Consider the following 21,385-nt stretch of genomic DNA (forward strand, 5'->3'; position numbering starts at 1 on the left):
ATAAGTTTTTGTACAGGTGTTTTCGAGTTGAAAACCTACTGATTTTCAGCATTATACAGTTCCTCGAATTTCTCTCAACGGTAAAGTTATCTCAGAGCTAGGTTTCGGAGTAAATATTTCCCTGGCGGGTGCTTAAAGTTTTAAGTTAAGAATTTATGTTACTGTGAAATTCCACTGCCTAAATACTTATATTGAAACATGTAAATTAATAAAAATAATAATTTTAATTTAATTTTAAAGAGTGGTAGGGATTTGTCATAATAAATAACAAGGTACTAATAATTATGTGTTACTAGTAAAAAGTAAATGTAAATTTAATATATAATACTATTCGATTAAACAGGATGATTCTTAACGGACGGATCAACGTCTTTGCGGAATTATAGGATCTCAAAAGCTACCGTTTAAGCGCAAAGTACGTTGCCCGGTTTTCTGTAATTTTAAAGATTATGATTTTTTAACAAAAAAGGTTAATTACATCCCCTCTAACTACACAAAGCCGTTGATCCGTCCGTTAAGAATCACCCTGTATAATAGAGTACGTTTTCATTTCAAAGATCCAAGTATTTAACTTGACCTTACAAAGCAAAGACGGCGCATAGCAAAGCTCGGTTCGCTAGTTTTATCTTCATAAGTTGAACTAACGTCCGCAAACTTTGTAGCAATGTTAATGACTTCCTAATCGTCGGTTACAAGTCGTTTAGTAAAGCTTTTGCGCTCGTTAAACTTTAATGAAGTGTATTTTTTTTATATGAGAAGGGGGCAAACGAGCGGCGGGAACACAAAGGTGGTCAACGACGCCCATGGACATCCGCAACACCAGAGGAACTACAGATGCGTTGCTGGCCTATGAGGAAATTGTAGGCTCGCTTCTTGAATTGTGTTCAGGTAATCTCAAACTATCGAATACCATGGTACAAGAGATAAGTCATTAATTACGTAAAGTAAACTTATAAGACCAAGATCAATATTTGATAATTGAGTTTAAATCGAAAATTATTTTAAATTTGTTCGAAGAAAGTTCGAAAATTTTTTTTTCGAATAATTTCGGCCTTAAAAATTACATCATCCAACAAATGCTTAACTATTTGAAGTAATAAGTGTTGTTCTAAGTTAATTTGATATTAATTAAATCAGTATTTAAAAGCTTAATTTGATATCTAGACTAGATTCTTATAGGAAAAATCTAGAGTAACTCTACAAGTGTATATAAGTTACCTTGATACTTTAAGCACAATGTGATCAAAGAACAGGTTGAAGATATATCGTTTATTGTCTTTAATATGAAAAGGCTTCTTTGATTAAAGGTGCATTATAGGGAGGTCGTGCGATAGGTGCGGGGTAGCGGTGGGAGGCGACGCCTGCCGTTGGGAGCGGGAGCGGTGCGGGTTCCATCAGTCCGAGCTAGAACCTCGTCGCGAAAACTCGTCGTGACAGCCTGGGCTATACAGAAAACTTTTAAACGAATAATACATAATTATTAAATATAAATTAAACCTTAAGACTATATAATTTACTAACTAATTTCATTTTATTATAATTTTTTTTTGAGATATAATTTGGACATCGCCGTGATAAAGTTTCAAAAACTTTACAAAGTTTACCAACTTTAGTGCGCGTGCATAAGCTACGGTAATGGTTGAGTGAAGATCTCAATAAACCGGTAAGTTGAACGGACATTACTTGAAAATGATATTTAAATGTTAACGCGTGTTTTTTTTGTCCTGGATACAATGAGAACGTCGGTTAAGAATTTAATCTACTTCTAATTAAGGGTCAAGTCTAAATATTTACCTTGGAAAAGATCTATCACTTGTAATACTTGAGAATTAAAGATTCTCATTGTATTCTAACACGCGCACGGTTATTGTCTCAACATTAAGTTAGCGTCAATTATCAATGTATTCATTTGATATACATATAAAACAGTAACACTACTCGTATTGTGTCATTGTTTTTTAATGAATGTGCAATTGTGCATTTTATAGCGGCTACAGATAAATAATACGATAGTCTTAAGTAATGGAAATATTAAGTAAAGTTCTTCCATTTAATAAAAAAAAAAGTTTTTTTGTCTCTGTAATTGATATTAATAACTATCGTTTTGGTTACAAAACTAAAAAATAGATAGTTCTTTGTCAAAGTTCGAAAATTTTTCAAAAACTGCAATTTTTTGTATGAACAAAAGATTGTTTAAAATTTTGTCTTCAAGTTTCTTTGTTATCTCCTGTAGCTGATCTAATTTGATCGGCGTTCGTCAGGTAATTAGAGGGTTTAAAGGGCAGCCTTTTTCGAAGTGCAGATGTCCTTCAAAGGAATAAAATATCTCAAATCCAGCCACACATTTTTGCAAGGGTTATTCTTGTTTGGACATACCTGAAGTTATTAAAAGAAGAAACGGGAGCGGGGTTTATTCTCAAATGCACATAAACCATAATTGTTACATTTTGATTGGTAGAGATTTTTACACGAAACCGGTTTGAGTTATTTATAGATATTCAAATTTAACTATACATTTTTAAACATTTCTAACATCGAATCGTTTAATCAATGAATTATAGAGTTGATTCATTATCTTTTGACATTTTTTATTTAAAAAAATACCATCCAGTCTAACTTAAAAATTGAACAAAAGGATTCCTACGCGACTGTTAGTCGCAGACAAAGCTCTACTGTATTATTTCAAATGAATCAGCGTGTATTAGTAATACAAGTTACGAAAGACTTTATCCTTGAGCAAGGATCATTACGTCAGGAATTCCGTTAACGGACCTCTTAACGATTGGCTCTCATATTAACCACAGAATATTACTTCTTTACTCGATATTTTAGAACGGAAAAAATACTACCTGTTCAACTTTAAAATGCCTTTAACATTTTTTGTTAATTCTTAAATAAAAAAAAATGAAACAATGTTTTGCATACTAATTGACCTTTTAAGAACGTCACCAGCCGAAGTTCTGGGGATTAAGGGAGGGGGCGGTTATATATTCATCTTAAAAATATATAACAAAATTTAAAATAAAAAATCTTGTTCAATATAAAAAAAAAACATAAATATAACTTTACATCTAATCTTCATTAGAAATTCGTCCACAAAATTTTAAAAGGTGATGGGAGATATAGATATAAAAATGCGTTACGTAACTTTGTCATTACGAAAAAAAAGAGTTGGCGAGTCTAGGATTCTGTTCAACATTAATGACGTCACTTCGACCGCCCACCGATTCTAGAAAAAGGTGAATCTAAAGACATTACAAATATTCTTTTAAAAAATGTTTCGGCGTAAATTACCTGTTAAAGAAAACAAATAGATGTCAAAGCCAACAAAAAATCACCGTAAGTTCGCGCTAGAAAACATTGCTATTAGCGATTATTAGCGCCAATGGCATAATGGTTAGAGTTACGGATTTCCGATTCGAGGGTTCGAATCCCGGCAGTCGACTGTCCTAAACCATATCCTAACACTAGCCCAGAGTTAGAAAGATATAAGAAATATTAGTATTTTAACAAAAATCTTTCAATAATAAAAAAAAAGCTGAGGTTTCATACAGATAGAGAAAGAAAACATGTTTAACGTGAATGTTTTGGTAATGTGAATTCAAGTTTAAACATCAAAGTAACCGCGTCGTTGAAATCTTTAGTATTAGCATATTCCCAACTTAAATGTATTCATGATTTTGACGACGTAAGTGGAGATTATTATTTGAATTAAAAATAAAAATTATTGATTTTATAATACTATTTATAAATAAGATATTTTTCGTTATTAATTTAAATATTCGCGGTTAAATTTGTCACGAAATCGTGTAAAAATATTTAAACAAACATCTCAAACTATGAAAATACATCACTTGTAGCTTTTATTCGAAATTGTAAACTAGATAAATGTATCTTGTCTAATAGTTCTCAATTACCAAAGAAATATTACCTCTAATGATATATTAATGCCCAAGTAATGCAGAAATGCGACTACAGTTATCTAGATGTAACTTAATATTACGTTGGTAAAAACTAATCTAATCATTTACACCTGAGTGTTGACAAGAAAATTATTAAACTAATTAGGAGAAAAAGACTTTTTTATTTTATATTTTAACACAGAGATCACAATTCTGGCATATGATATCGTTTTGTCACTGTGCCGCAACATTTTACTGCTTTTTAAAAAACTCATTTATGCAAAGACTTTAAAAAACGACTTTGTTAACGCTAAAACCATAGACGGACTAATTGACACTGACTCTACTTGCTACTGACGTGCAGTATTGATTGATTAAAGGAATTAATTTATTTACGCGAAGCGAGACGAAGCACGCACTGTTAATCGTATTAACGTAGAAATTGTTTTTTTAAACATGATGAGTTTCTTTCAGATTATAACGCATATAGGATTTTATCCCAAAGTTAACATCTAAGCCATAGTCAACAACCGTTAACTCGTGTTGGTTCACTTCAGACATATACTTCAAATTCTGCGCAGATACATGAAAGTGGCATCACGATTTTTTCCTTCACTAAAGAACCTCGGGTAAATGTTCATAATTATGAAATGGTAAAATCCATTGGTACACGGTGGGATTGAACCTTCGACCTGCAGATTTCAATCAAGTGCTAACCACTGAGCCACCGCCGCTAGTACCATACGCGCTGTGCATTTATTACTAACTTTGATCACTGTATAAAATTGAACTAGAAACTTGTAATATTACTATTCATGAGACCATGACCTTATTGAAAATATTCAACTGTTCCAGACTGGCTATTTCCATGTTGGATTTATTTGTCTAATATAGACTGAGACCCTGACTAACCATTAAGTCTTCTAATATTGATGACCAATGCTAACGTTGCTAAGTATATTCGACCTTAGACAAGCATTAGAGAATTGCATTGAATATTTTAGTCGCTTCTAAAATGCTCTCCAAATAAACCGCTCAATCAAACTGACTTGCAAAAATGGATTAAAACCGATCATGAGTTGATTAAGTTTGATTCCTTAAAATAGCAACGTGTTTGTTTCGAGCTTTCGTTTTAACTTGATAAAACTTAAGAGCATTTACTTAGTTGAGAATTTAGATTTAAATAAAGAAGTTAATAGAAATTACGTTTATTTAAAACTATCTTTCGCCCGCGACACAGCCCGCATGTAATTTAAAAAAAAAACTAAAGCATGTAACCTATGTGTTCTTTCAGACTATACTCGTCTATGCCAAATTTTATCAAGATTCCTTCAGCCGTTTAGGCTACAGACATTAACAAACATCCATCCATTCATCGAAACTTACGCATTTATAATATTAGTAAGAAGTAAGATAAGATAAGATTGTCTTCGATGAATTGAAAAATTATACCTTTCTTCTTCATTATTATGTTTATTTTTTAACAGTGGTAGTGCCCGCTTTAACATCTTCGCACGAATGGGTCGGCTCGCCCGGTGTAATACCACGACCACACAGAAAACAGGCGTGAAGTGGAAGCAATTCCGCGTTTCGTCTGATGAGTGTGGTGCCGGAGGCCTAATTTTAGTCCCTTTCCCTTTCCACTCTTTTCTTAAGAGGAAAGGGTGGGAAGAAAAAGTGGATTTGACGGTGGAGGAGACGCATAGATAGGGGAAATGTCCTCTTTAGGTGCTTCTCCTCCTCCGTCAATGAAAGGTAGGCGACGCATCTACAATTGCGGATGTTTATGGGCAGCGGTCGCTTTCCATTTCGGTGCATTCAGGTGGCCGCTTGCTCGTTTGCCACCTTATATTATAAAAAAAAAACGTATTTCAATGTTTAGGTAACATTTACGAATAACCGTTATATACCTCCTGCTCTCAAACATTCCAATTAAGTGAGATATAAATTCTGAAAGCCAATGCATAACGAATTCGGTAAGATAAAGTCGTAAATTTTATTTTTCACAATTAGGTGCCTTTGAAGTTATCAATTAGAATTACTTATTTCAATACTATTTCGATTTGTAATTTAAATGTAAACCCCCAAACATTTGGCAGCGATAACCGCTCGGTATCTTCACAAACCTTTTTTACATATAATTTGCAAAGAAGCGAGCGCATAATTCGCCGAAAAAGAAGCGATCGCTGCCCATAGACATCCACAATTGAAGACAGTCCTTTCAAAATTTATTAATTTTCATTTTTGGTTTATCGCGGTTGCTATTCGGATTAAAACATCAGTTTTTCATACAGTCATACTAATTTATTAATCGTTAGTTAAATAAAAGTCATGTCATGTCTTTATAAAGCCAAAGCTCTACAGAAAATTAACTCAGATATTTCTGAAACCTTGTAACTTATTGCAGATATCTACAGGCAACAAGGGCGTCGCCAACCGGTGGCCAATGGGGGAGGGGGGATATAATTAGGGAATGTCTAGTAGCAAAATCTTTTGGGGATTGTAGGCATATAAGTATTTTGAAGTAATATCTATTTTTCATTTTTAGATTGTCTAGGGGAGGGGGGCATTTGACCCACTTTCCCCCTATTGGCGATGTCCACAGTGGGCAGTATCACTTCGCTATTTTAGTGATCTCAGGTAGGCGGTCGCTCGTTTGCAATAGTGTATTATAAATAGTGGCCCTTGATCAAAATATTTTCATAACCTACTATTTTCGATGATTCTCAAACAAGTAAAACAGTAACACTTTCGAACGAACCACAAACAAAGATAATTTAATTTACGCAGGCATCATAATGCCGTAACTGTTCGCTTAAACAGAAAAAATGTACGTAGCGAACGCCGGAGAACACTTATACCAGTAATAAATGTTTATGTTTATCATATAAGATTTTAACTTGAAATTTGGTCTGTTATAAATTAATTAAACAACTTATGATATGAAATTTATTACCGCCATACACGGAGCGCAGTTTGTAGTCGAAGTTAAAAAGTCGACTGTACATTGGGTACTTATGTTTGAGACAGTGTTTATGGTTTTTTTTTGTAAGGATTGTAAGTGCGTGAACCCTTATTAAGACCATTAAAAGTTTAACATTTCTACCCTAATATCTACTATCCTGTTTTAACATTAATTCATTAATTTATAAAGGAAACAACTCGCAAAACTGAGAGGCGGTAAAACGTCAATCAATTAATTCAAAGGGCCTATCAGGAATATTTGCGTGACATTGACAGTTGCGAGAATCTATTTGTAACGTCGTCGATAAAGTATGAGTATTTGTTAGTGTACTTTACTTGGTAATATAAATTTTATCGAAAACGTTACGAAAACGTTTTCACGAATATTTGTGATAAATCCTCTGATATTGCCTCGTCGCCGTTGAAGAGGCTTGTGACGCTATTAATAATGAAAATAAACGAGGAGCTTGTATTTAAAGCCTTCGGAGTAACTTGTTTTTCGTATTTCGTTTCGTTAAATTAGAGAAGTCGAGTTCTGGACCCCTCTTTCATTTGTTGAACACAATTAGGCTTTTGATCAATAAGTCTTTGGATTCGCGTTAACTTTGTCGCAAAATACCAAAAGCGACTAAATACTTCCGTTAAAAATATTATTGGAAATCAATTACTTGAGATGTTTGCTAAAGAACGATAAAATACAAGTCAGAAAATTTTCAGGATGAATACAATGTGAGTTAAATTACGGTACTGTACTGTCGATATTTGGGTTTACTTCACTTATACGAGGAACATTCTGAACCTTCTAATTAACATCACTTATAGGTATTGGTTAGGTATTGCTTTATTTATGATATAAACATTTATGTTAATCTTTAGTAAATCTAAAACGTGAACTAATTATCTATTCAAAATTCGTTTAACATTATCCAATAATCTTAGTAATATTTTAATGCGAAGGTTTAGATGGATATGTTAGAGTTTGCAGCCTAAACTGATCTCGATGTTGAGGGTAGTTAAAACTAGTTATTTAATATATTAAAGTTTAAACAAACAACATTTTAGTTAATTTAATTAGCATCTGTGGCATAGTGTTAAAGGGAAATATGGAAACAGTTATAAACTAAGTTATAACGTTGTTCGATTGTTAGAAATGTTGTTATTTGCGACTGCGTCGAGTTGCAAATAACAAGCGGGGTCTCGCTACACGTAGGTGGGGCCAATTAGGAATTTACAGAATACAGTGTTACGGACGCCGGTGTTAGAATCGCAAACTTTATTGCGATTTCGGATTTACTGTGTATTCAACGGATTCTAACAGCATCAATTAAAACTGACATCCTTTGTTAGAATTGTTTTGTCTATTTTATAATGTTATTTGCTTCGCTGGCGATTCCGCAGGCGTGGAATTAGACTACAAAAGTTGGTAGCCTGTATGTTCCAGACTATATTTCGTTTAGGCTACAAACTCTAACATCCATCCATCCATCTAAATTTGTAACATTAGTAAGTTAATTTACTATTATTGTTAACTAGTTATTGCTTTTAAAGCAAATTGATGTTTGACGAAATTAGAAACGTTAGCGAGAACTCTCTTTTAGACAAAAAAATTGTAACTTTAATTACAAAAATACTTAATTAACATAATTATTACATTAACTAAGATATAAAATATATTTATTTTTATGATTAACGTCTAAAAAATAACAAGATACGTGACATAGTTTTTATGCGAAAGTTTTTTAGAACCTAGCCAAACGGATAATCTGAACGCACTCTCTAACTAAAAAATATTCTTTCTAAAAACCATTAAATAATTTTAATACATCCTATTTCATTATTATTTGTATCTTGCGATAATAAGGTTATCTTAATATTCAGTGGAAACAAATTAATTACGTAGGTAGGAAGGTATATCATACTCGTAATACTTCATACTAATATTATAAATGCGAAAGTTTAAATGGATGGATGGATGTTTGTTGGAGTTTGTAGTCTAAACGGCTGAACAGATTTCGATCAAATTTGGTATAGATGTAGAGGATAGTCTGGAAGAACACATAGGGTACTTACTTTTGTTTTTTTTATACCACGCGGACGAAGTCGCAGGTGAAAGCTAGTTTAAAATATTTAGTAGGATTGAAGTATTCACATATCTACGAATGTTTTAAGGATACGAAGGAAGGTGAATCGTTATGCTAATACACTATATTTGACGCTATCTAAAAATAATTCCACTGAATAATTAAATTATTCCTTTTTACCGACGTCTGCTGTCCGCTCTTACTTTATACAAATAAAATTGTCTTTTAAATCCCTTGCTAATTTCAATTCGTATAATTCTATAAACTTTAGTAGGTATTGTACTGTGTAAAAAAAATGGTACATTATTCCAGAATACCCTATGGTCTTGTAACGTGTAACGTGTAACTTGTAACGCATAGGCAGCCGGGACACGTTACAAGTGTAATAAAAATCGATTAGCATGTATGTAACGCTTCTTTACATTTAAAATTTGATTAGTAAGCCTCTATTTATACCTCCATTCAATGTGCTAGTATTGTTCAACACGACAAAGGGAACGCAAGGAAATGAAATGTTGAAAGGCTTTATTTCAATTTGCCCATATTTTTATTACCGGAACACTTGTACGATATCTGGCGTTGGAAAGCAATCAAATTTGTTCTAGATTCTAAATGATAGTACTTTTTAAGTATTTACTTAGCTAAAGAACTTTTAAAGAAGAGAATTATTTCAAATATTATTTTTGGTCCTGACGGATGGGTAATGTAGAGTATAGTCTATAACAGGTAATCGCTTTCATTTATTAAAAAAAGACAGATAACGATTAGAAATTGTAGACCATATACCCATGTATTTAAAGCATGTTCTGAGATTACCCATTATTAGGAAAGTAGTTCAAACATAGGTTAAGATTGAAGCGTACTCAGGATCTAAGTATTTAAATGGCGCCTTGTATATGTGCAGACGCAGGCGTCGTATATTATCCCTGTTTATACACAAGCTTGTAGTATAAGACCTGGTTTAGCTGTAGACATAAGTATCGGGTATAACAGGAATAATCGCTTACCGTACCTGATTAGTCACTGATCAACGATGCGGTGGACCGTGAGAGCCGATGACCCGGGCAAGGAGTTTAATGAAACGGTTTAGAGATTCGTTTTTTATTTAGTAAAAAAAAGACAAAAGCCTGCCAGTGTTTTTGGAGCAAAAAGTTTGCTCTTCTATGATTGTCTATGAAATTTTGTTTTATAGAACTGCATTTTTATATTAGTAACTTATGTTAGCTGAATATGAAAATTGTATTAAACAATTGTATAAAACGGGCAACATTAGTTTAAAATCCGAACTCACATTTTCGAATAATATTCAAACTACGCCAGAACTAAATTGTAAGAGGATTTAAAATAGTAGCAATAATGTGTGTGTTTTCACCATAATGGTAGAATAGTTTCACAAATATTGTTTGTACATTCATATTTACTAATGTGATATTAAATCTTTGCATAGAAATAGTACAATAATATACCAGTTGTAATTATTATACATTTTAAAACATATAGTTTAATACATTTTAATACTAATATCAAAATATAAAGATCAAAGGCTTTTTCTACTTATTTCCGAAAGTTCGAATGTGCTTTTTGCGGTACGTTGATTAAATTCTCGTGAAGTTTTAAATCAGGAAACGAGTGTTCGTGGTCGGCTTAGTCATCGAGCGTACATCTTAAAGGCGCAACGGGCTCCCTCAATAGCCAACCGCCCCCGCGTCCTCGACCGGTTTGTTGCATGTGTGGTATGGTACAAGTCATAGGAGTTTATATAAAAAAAATAATTGAAATAAAATAATAAAAATAATTGCTTCTTTGTTAAATTGCGCTCCTAAATTATTAATTAGATTTTGATAAAACTTTGATAGAATAAGCTGGGTAGGCTTTCAAGTGATTCTAGATTTAGGTATTAAAAAAAATGTGATAAAGGCTTAGCAATATAATTTGACAAATATTTAATTTATTACATTGGTAATTTTGTTAAAGTTAAAGAATACTTTTTGTTTAGTCTATCTAGATATTATCTCTAGTCAACATCAATTTTTAAAAAAATCGTTCACCACTAGTAACTTAGATCTTGAAAATAGAATAGGACATTTCGTTTCAAACGCCTCCGATGAGTAAATAGATTCGGAATCGTTCCGTTGCGACGAAATAAAAAAGAGAACTACAGTAATAAAGGCCGGGCGGGATCCCAATAAAAGTTTCTTAGATTTCGAAGGATCGGACGAAGATAGCAGAAGTAATCAAAGGAATCAGAAGCTGTGAGACATTCTATTGTCTGTGACGAAGATTGATTCTAACGTTAAAAGATCTTATATAGTTTTCGGTTTCTATTTCCGTTAAAAATATATTTTGTAGGTCCCCAGTTTTGTTTTTGGTGATGCATTTTTACCGAGTTTACTATAAACAATAATCGATTCGTATATACAGTAATCGAGATTTACCTGTACTTATGTGCATCTACATGGAGGAGGGGTGGAGGGAAGCTATGGGCTTAATCAATACAATTCTTTGTTGATAATTTTTACTGTAACTTGTAAATTTCCAATTTGTGTTAACTTAACATTCAAACGTAACATTTGAATTCATTGGAAACGTTTCCGTTAATTTTCATTAGATATATTTGCAGGGAAACTTTGCATAGTAAAGTTTTGATTGATATATTTGAACTGATGTGGGAGTTATCTCTCTGGGGTCATGTTACTGGAGCTACTGACACGTCGGAGTTTGTTTGAACTCCGTTTTATATGTTTGTGTAGGAAGTTGCAGAGCGCTATTAATTTGTTTTAAGCTGTGAAAACAGTTGAAAGCTCTAACGTTATGAGCTTTAAAGTTAATGATTGTTTTACATACGCTAATGTACTAATGTTCATAATCGACACATTAGTGATATAAAAGCGTTTTTATTTTTTTATATAAATAATATTTCATATAAAAATGCATCTCTTTTTTATTTTTTTCTAATGAACAAGTAAATAAAATATCAGCGAATTAATTATTCTTTAAAGAATTTTAGGTAGGTAATTAGTATTTATAGTATTTTTTTTTTATGTTACGTATGCAAGACATTGGTTGTTTTTTTTTTTCAAATTTTCAGCTTACATCGTCTACCTTTAGTCGGTGCTATTCTATTTTAAAATAAAATCAAGAATTTCACATTTTTTTAGCGTTAAACAATACTATGTTCGCTTAGAGCTCATTTGTTACGACTATTTAGTCTCGCTTTGATTCATATGATGTACACGGAGGTGTGCTCACTACTCGATCTTTAGTTGTGCAACTAAACAGTTGAGTTGGCTGCAAAACGATCAATAACCGCACAGTTGTGCGATAGTTTAGTCAAGGTCCCCTCTAAATTGGCAAACGTCTACAATGATTCAATATCAGTTGTAAACTTATGTTTCTTGAAACTTCGTCTAACTTTTGCGTTAAGATAGTTACGAGAAAATGTTACCAGCTATTTGAAACAATTTATCTATAAATTTAAATAATATGTGCCGACGAAACAGATCGAAAGTTTCGACAGAAAACTTAACAAAAATTGTAAATGTTTTGTAGGCCATGATCTTACTAGTATTATAAATGCGAATATCTAGATGGATGGATGTTAGTTTGTAGTCTAAACGGCTGAACGGATCTCAATGAAATTTGGCACAGACGTAGAATCTAGTCTGGTACACGTAGGCTACTTGCTTTTGTTTTTTTTTAATTCTACGCAATCGAGGTGGCGGGCGAAAGCTAGTGTCTCTATAAAATAGACATTTAAAAATATCGAAGCGTTTCATGAATTTATTTTTAAAAAATACTAAGAACCAGAACGTTTGACCTAAAACTTTTGAACTGAGAATATTTTGCAAACGTAATTCTTTTAAAGTATTTTTTATTCTTTTCAAGAATAAATACAAACATTGAATGCAAACAAGGTGTACTTCGCAGTAATACCTTTAAAAGGAAATATTGAAATATGAAGGGAAAGATGCCAATGTATATTTTCACAACAAAATGTATCTCCATTTCCAAGTTCAGTGAGAGCAACTTTATTTGCCCATTTGCGGTTCTATTTCAATATCTGATACAATATGTTATCATAGAAGAAAAGTGAATTCTGTCGTATTGAATACATTTGGAGTTTGAAATTGAAAATCATAGATACGTACATAGTTTTAAGGTAAAATGGAGTTGCATCTCGCGTGTAACCGCAAAGCCAGTACCAGCTTGAATGGACTGCAATATCTAGGATTTTGTTAATTTTCATAAAAATAGTCGCTAATTTATATGAAAATAAAAGAGCGTCGGTGGCTCAGTGGTTTAAGCACTTGAGTTTTAATCAAAAGGTCTTGGGTTCGAATCCCGTCATGTACCAATGTGATAATCGATTTTTCGGATTTTCATATGTACATAATTTACCCGACGTTCTTACGGTGAAGGAAAACATCACGATGTATGATGTTTGTTTGTTTAAATAACTAGTTAAACTCAGCACTAATAATATATACGTGTGCAATAACTTAATTCCAGCTCTGCCTTGTCAATATATTCCTCGAATATTAGAGTAAATTTACTAAAGATATGTTCGGTATCGGAAATATGCAAGCGGTTGCTGGCATATACGTCAACTATTTCGGATACGTTTGACTGACACGCGAGGCAATTACTGTAAATCCGCGAACATCTCAGAAAATTATTCCGATTTAATGCAGTCACATGCACTCGTAGTAGAGTATTGGAGTTTTCACTTCTATTAAAAATGTTTATTTTATTTGTGGAGTTTAATATTTTATACTTGTTTTATTACGTTGTGTACGCATAGGCCATTGTTTACCGCTTTATAAAGCTCGGAGCGTGCCTTATCATTGCGTCGCTTTAACATTCTTACATAACCTCCGGTTGTGTAGGAAGTGAACCCGTCCAGTGGTGTAAGGTCATGGGCCTATTGCATAACACTGACTTTAAAGTCAACACACGTCTTCACTAACACTACTAGCAAGAAAGTCCCTTTGTTAATTTCGAAGATTCTTGTATTAAATTACTACTTTTATATTAATTATTATGTTGGTTACAATTAGTAATACAATAATAGGTTTTAATTATTATTAATGATTAATATATAATAATTTAAATGAAAAATTACATTGTTTCTAAATAGTTTCGGAACACGTTTCGGTTGCAAAATTTTATAAGCCTGTATTAGTGTAGTTCAGGAACATTGTGCAATAATTTTGGCATTTAGTGCAGCTGCTAACACTTGCAACTTTGAATTGTAACTTTTGCTTATTCAAATAATTATTGAGGTTAATTTTTTTGGCAAATTATATAAGCACTTCCGCTTGCCCGCGACTTCGTCCACGTTGTATTAGAAAACATACGAACTCTATAAATAATAAAAAGCTACGTATCCTTCGGAAACTGAACATTGCTCGGGGATGAACCTCATCCCATGAGTATTTCAGACTTTGTTTTATATCTGTGCCAAATTTGAATAAGATATGTTGAACCGTTGCAAAATGATCGAGGAAACATTAAAAACTAAATTAATGAATCTCACGGGAACCGTAACTATTCCCGGGATAAAAAGTAGCCTATATGTTCTTCCAGACTATGCTCTAAACCTGTGCGAAATTTCATGGAGATCCGTTCAGCCGTTTAGCTACAAACGCTAACAAACATCCATCCATCCATCGTGGCTTTCGCATTTATAATATTTATATGAAAATGATATGATTAGTCGATTTGTATATTACAGAATTTAGTACTCATAGTATTTAGAGTGACAACTTTACTGGCTGTTCTATACAACTCAAGGTAAAGTTTATAAGTAACTTTTCACTTGGAACACACAAAATAACAAGCATTTATCATGGCATCAAATTTGTTTGACATTTGTAATGTTTTTCAGTATTTATACGCGTCAATATAACCGCGAATTTAGTATTAAACGCCGTTACCGTTAAGATTATTGCATGTTAACCTGCCTTAACCGTGATATCCAAATGACTCGTTACTTGTAACGGTCAAGTGCATAACATTCGTCTCGATAAAGTGTCGATTTTACCGCGTCAAGTCACAATGAATTGATGGGAAAACAATTATGTATTAGACTCGCTTGTAAAGATAACTTCTCAAATATCACACGTCCTAGATAGCTGTCTGTCTGGTTTGTAATCATATAAATCTTACTAATATTATAAATGCGAAAGTTTAGATGGAAGTTTGTTAGAGTTTGTAGCGTTGAGGATAGTCTAGAATACATAGGCTACTTACTTTTGTTTTTTACACGAGGAAGAAGTCGATGGCGAAACGAATAATATCAAAATACTAAACAACGTAAGAAACACTTGACATGTTACGTCATATAATTTTAATAGGTGAAGCTATTGTTGAATGAAACAATAGAATTCAAATAACGTTATCAAAAATTTAAAACGACGTATTAAAATATTTTAAAGGCACGTAGGTTCGATAACCATTTTAAAGGTTATAAATGACATTATATTGTTAATTTAGCAAAATATAATGTGATTATTCGGTCTTTTTCGTCTTATTTTGTATTCGATTTAACACAAAGAGCCATTCTTATTATAAAAAGATATAACAAAGGCTTGGAACCAAAAAACAGAAAGTGGTGCTCCTTGAGACTGTCCGAATCGTCCACCGGTTACAATGACTTTCTCTCAAGCTATTAAGGGACTGGTTGCCGCAGTTAAGATTATTTAGTCTGGATATTTTATATTACTTGAAGGATACTTTAAAAAAAAACACAAAAGATGCAAATTTTATTTGCATTCCACTTTTTAAGAGAACCATTCCACACAGACCGATTCGGTGATTCATCGCGTTTAATTAAGTACGAAGTCATTGACCTTTCTATGTTAGACCTTCGTTATTGAGAATATTAACAACAGTCAGCTGATATATTTCGTAATAAACCGTATCGTTCGGAAGTAAACGAGTGCGTTATCTGATATTATGGGAGCTTTGATTGATAATATCCTTATACGTGCACTGTATACAAATATATTGTTTATGTAACGTGATTAAACCTTAATAAATTAATTCATTTTATCAATTAATGCGTAAATAAAAAATAAATCACATAGCTAATGCGTTCCTATTCTCTATGACATTTCATTCCATTTTCAAATTTTAAAAATGTTATTTCGATGTTTATACTTCGACTATTATCCTCTATACTCTACTACTTAACCTCTTTTGATTTTTAAAATGCATAATCATATCTTCATGCCGAATTAAGAGGACTGTAGTAGTCGTTTACATTAATTTCCCTGTATCCATTGATTTAATTTGATAACTTTGTTATAAACAAGAAAGTGCATTAAGAATGTAATTATTACTTAATCGACAGTTGATTACTGAGCGTCAACGCGTCGAGTTCTCAGTAAGGCTTTTGTTCCTGACCTTATGTTGCGGTCAACGACCGCGTCCACCTGCCAGTCTTCCCTTTTTTTAAAACAACCTTAAGAATTTTGTAATGCGTTTCGTTTTAGGTAAAAAAGTCATTTTTATAAACCTATGCCTCGATTTTGGTTCTTATTTAGCTGTTTGATATTTAAAATTTGTGATAATCATATTTTTTATTTTGTAATACTAATAGTATAAAGAGGATTTGTATTTTTGTATGTATGGAAATAACTCAAAAACTACTTGGCCGATTTAAAAAATTCTTTCACCATTAAAAAGCTTCTGTTTCAGTGAGTAACTAGGATAAATCACTTTTTTATTATTTTTTTTAATTACACGTGAAGTCGCGACAGTAGTTTAGTAATAAATACGCAAAAATAATCAGTCAAGTCTGTGTTGTTATGAATAAGCTTTTTGATAACACCTCGAGCGATTTTAGCACACCTCTATTGGTTCTACCTACTTTTATGTTTGACTATCAATATAACGGAATTTTCGTCGTTTAGCCGATGACTAAGTTTAAGTAGTTAAAAAAATCTAAGTGCCTAAAGCTGGGATCGGATTAAACTTTTAAAAAATTTTTTAAACATAAATAACGCCATCTAGGTCAACATTTATTCAACTTTACTTTTTTATAGTTTTTAATAAAATGAATCAGTTTGTTGGTTTCTTAGCAACAATTACGTTGTCATTTGTTTCTTCCTGTTTTATTAGTATCTTAATCTATGAACGTTTTATTCAAGATCGATGGCCATCACTAGGCAAAATCGTGTCGGTGACCGCAGTAAATCTAGTAAATATTCAAGAGGCATGAGCATTGTCGAAGTATCGCCTTATTCGATATACAAAGTGAGAATGAAAGAAATGCAATTTCAATAAAAATATTATTTAAATTCAGTAATAGGATGTAAATGATTAATTACGTTCACAGATTATGAAAAATTCAATTAACAGAATTGAATTATTCAATAGATTTAATTTAAAATGTACTTTTGTTTTTTTTTTAGTTTTAAATATAATTTTTATATAGTTAATTTACATACTTCATTTTATTATATAGGCAATCAAATAATATCTATAAGATTCAGATTAACAGTTAAAGAATATTACTTTAAACATATTTATTAAAACAAAAAACAATTCCCATTTCCTCAAATTTGAAGACGATTTTAAATATTTTCTATAGTAAATGTTTTCATATTTTCTATACTATGCAATGCAATCTTGACTTCAGGAAATGTCACTCGCAACGTAAACATTTCCTGAAATTCCTTCACGTTGACACTGTGACAGAAGTCATATTTTTCTTCTAAAATTCTAAAATTTTCACAAAATTCCATGCTAAAAATAGCATTTTCAGCGCTAAATATGTGCCACGAAATAGGAATAATTGGTATCTAAAACACATAATAATAATAAAGTTTCAAACATGCCGACTTTATCCAAAAAAGACGAAATGCAAAATAATATACTCAAAAGAATACATATTTAAATCAACAAAATGATATGAACACACACAAAACACCGACTTTCAATTTGAGCTTTTGTATTAACTGAAAGCAACATGTAATCCGATTTATCCGTTCCTGTTAAAGTTATTATATTTTAGATGAGTTTCCGATTAGCTATGGAAAGTCAAGGGAGAAAGGGTGGCCTTTTAGTAAGATCTTCAATATGGGGACAAATATAATATGTATAGCTTTGTGAATACACAAACATTGAGTTTACCGAAAATAGAGGTTCTACGAATATGGATATTCCGTATCGAATCTCAAAGGCACATACGTATTGACAAACGACCAGTTTTGTTTGTTATAGAACTTGTTTATCAAACATTTGAAATATGAAAAGTGTCAAATAAAATGCACTATAACATAATGTGGGAAATGTATAATTTAAAAAAAAAATCGTAGTTTACTCGAGCTTTCTGGAGGAAATAAAGAAAAGCCATGTCATTTTATTAGGAGTAAAACACATTTTTGACCGACTTCCCAAAAGAAGGAGGTATTCAATTCGACGGTATGTTTTTTTTTATTTGCAAAGTAGTTTACTTCCTAATTAAATACAATCTGATATATTTAATGTTTACGAATTGTAGTTCTTTAATACATTAAGTAATGAGTTCAAACAAAGAATCAAATTAGTAAAGAATAATTTTAAATGAAGCGGTCTAACAAGTGGCATTTAAATATTTTGTGCCTGGATACAATTCGTCCGTACCTCGTGTAGGCATGCTGTTTCCACATTTCAAGTTCCGTCTTATGTCTTTTGAATTTAAAATAGAGAAGGTGAAGGACGAACATCGGTCCGGAAGAATATAAACATATTGTAAACTCGTTTTGAATAATAAATTTCGCAAGTTCGTGCAGCACCTACATAATCGGGACGTTTCATCATAACTTTTAAATTATCATAATTCTAGTTAAAATTGTGTATATATCTTAGCTTAAATATATTTTACATAAGATTTTTTTTCTATCCTTACAAGGGAATTTTTACTTGAATTGTAAATTACCGAAAACATATTTTGGCAGACCAAAGTCACGGTAGAATGTAAATCCAATCAAGCCTCTTCTAAACAAATGCATTCGCATTTTATGGTAAAAGTTAATGTAATCCGTATAATGGAACGCTTTCAGTGAATACGTTTTTATAACTTTGCTTTTATTTGAAAGTGTATTAAAGCGAAAAACGTTTTTTCATACATGTATAAAAACAAATATATTATAAGTTTATTAACAACTATTACCTAAATTCATTTCATAAAAATATAAAAAATTAAACTAGTTAACGAATGTTATGAATTAATAAAAATTCAAGATTATATGTATGGGAGGATACACGAGAAGCTTTTCAACATTTTGCTTTCAGCTACATACCCAAATTTACATCCGCATTGAATTTCCTTTCAAAAACTCCTAAGTACCCCACGATTACATCAACGTCCATAAATTGAAGCTTACCTAAGCTTTGCAGATGTTGAACAACCTAACTCTACGTAGTTTGTTAGTTCAAAATTAACTCTACAAAGCTGATGCTAACACTCTAAGCTTCGTTGCAACCAAAACTGAATAAACTTTTACGCGGTCTCGTTTGTGTAGTTCAAGGAAATCTATCAGATTCTCTAAAAGCATTTTGTGTGTTGTTAGATCACGTACAAAATGGACTATGTGCACCTCGTTAAAACTTCCAGCGGCCAACCCTCGACGTTATATCGTCCTTCTTTCATCTCGAACCTGTGACGGAGTTTTATAAACAGATTTTTTTTCGATCTAACTCGCAATAATCAAAGTAAACTTGGTAAAGTTATAAAAATGTTGTTTATATTTTGGTTTTTTTTTTACAGATTTAGTGTGTACCTTCAAAATTGTATAACTAAGTTTCAGACTGACTGTTAAGTATATTTTACGACTTAATTAAGAGCGTTAACAACTATAAAACAGCCTTACGTAAACACCGAATCCCTCGAATAATAAAAGACGCTAGTAACGTAGAAAAAATCTTTTAAAGCGTTCGCACCGCAATAAAGACGAGTTGATTAAAATTACGAACGAACACCGACGCTTGTTTGTTTTAATTTGAAGCAATTTTAATTTGAGCAATTATGTCAAGATTACGAAGAAAATGGAGAAGTCGTCAAGGTGAAACATTTAAAGGGGGTTGTTAGTTATTTTAATTTAAAACGCGACAACACTCTCCAACAAATGTTTATTTTAGCTTGCAATAAAAATAATATTCGGAAAGTAAATTTCATTTAAATTACCTTTAATTAACCTTTCAAATTTAATTTCATGACAATATTTCCGTTATAAGCGTATCGAAGTGATGTAAACTCCATTGCAATGTAAAGTTTTGAACTCTTCTGTATACATTGGTAGTTCACTACGACACAGAACTGGCGAACTTTGGCCTGCAAACTGTCTCTTTAAGTTTATAAAGCACTCGACGCTTTGACGAACATAAAGTGGTGTTACAGATTAAGTTATTTAACTAGCGCCAAACAGAATTAACTGCTTTAGTTTACATTAAAACTGAATTGGTATTTGTGCTATCGGAAAATTGCTTTGCAATAACAATCATACTAATATTATAAATGCGAAAGTTTAGATGGATGGATGGATGTTTGTTAGAGTTTGTAGCCTAAACAGCTGAACGGATTTCGATGAAATTTGGCATAGACGTAGAGGATAGTCTGGAAGAATACATAGGCTACACAGTTTTTTTTTTAATTCCTCGCGGACGGAAGCTAGTTTTAAATAATAATAATTTTTGGTGCCACATTTTGAGCAAACGTTTAAACTTTTTTATTATGTGTGTCCGTCCGCAAGTCGCGTTTGCTCCGGGTAATCTCCGAAACGAGTAGAACGATATCAACCGGACTCACTGAAGGGTAGTTGACATAGACGGGCATGTTCAAGGCTACATTTATATCTTAAGATTGCGTGGACGAAATCGCTGACTACAGCTGGTTTATATATAAGATCGTGTATTCTATCTTAAGACGCAATAGGTTTGAAAAATAGTCGTTTCCTAAATTAATTATCGGTAATACATTTTAGTTAGGGAAAAGTAACAAGCCTGCGAAATACGTATAACTACTAAACAAGTGTACGCCCTGAGCTTATTAACGGAAACATAGATACTTGTTATGTTGACTTAATAAACTGGAGAGTGAAAGAGCGCGTTTGCGAAACAAAAGCAGACTGCTAACTACTAACAAGCTCATATTTCATGAACGCTATTTGTTAATATTAAATAATAACAAAAGCTCTATTGTTAGGAATTTGTTTCTCAAGTGTAACGGATAGCTAATAAACATTTCTTCCTGAAGCGAAGTTTCCTTTGTGTGAAATCTTCCAGATACAATATAGTCAAATTAAAAATAAAATAAAATAAAATAAAACACTATTTATTGACCAAAAAGAAAATTAAAGGAGCATAACTTACAATTATTAATGAAATAAAAATAAAAATACAAACTCTTGGTCAAAAGGAAAAGGCTCAGCTGATGCGGCCTCCAGCTTGCCA

The 21,385-nt window shown here is 32.1% G+C and overlaps 1 protein-coding gene across 1 annotated transcript in view; it reads left to right on the top strand.

The window, feature by feature from the left end:
• The first annotated feature begins 1,387 nt into the window (after positions 1–1,387).
• Positions 1,388–21,385, top strand: part of LOC106104484 (carboxyl-terminal PDZ ligand of neuronal nitric oxide synthase protein) — a 96,472-nt gene continuing 76,474 nt past the window's right edge. The window contains exon 1 of the mRNA XM_013284551.1: positions 1,388–1,663. The gene's annotated coding sequence lies outside the window, so the exon portion shown is untranslated. The remainder of the gene's footprint in view (positions 1,664–21,385) is intronic.

The sequence above is a fragment of the Papilio polytes genome, unplaced genomic scaffold (assembly GCF_000836215.1).
Source record: "Papilio polytes unplaced genomic scaffold, Ppol_1.0 DF823621.1, whole genome shotgun sequence".
In the NCBI taxonomy this organism is placed as follows: Eukaryota; Metazoa; Arthropoda; class Insecta; order Lepidoptera; family Papilionidae; genus Papilio; species Papilio polytes.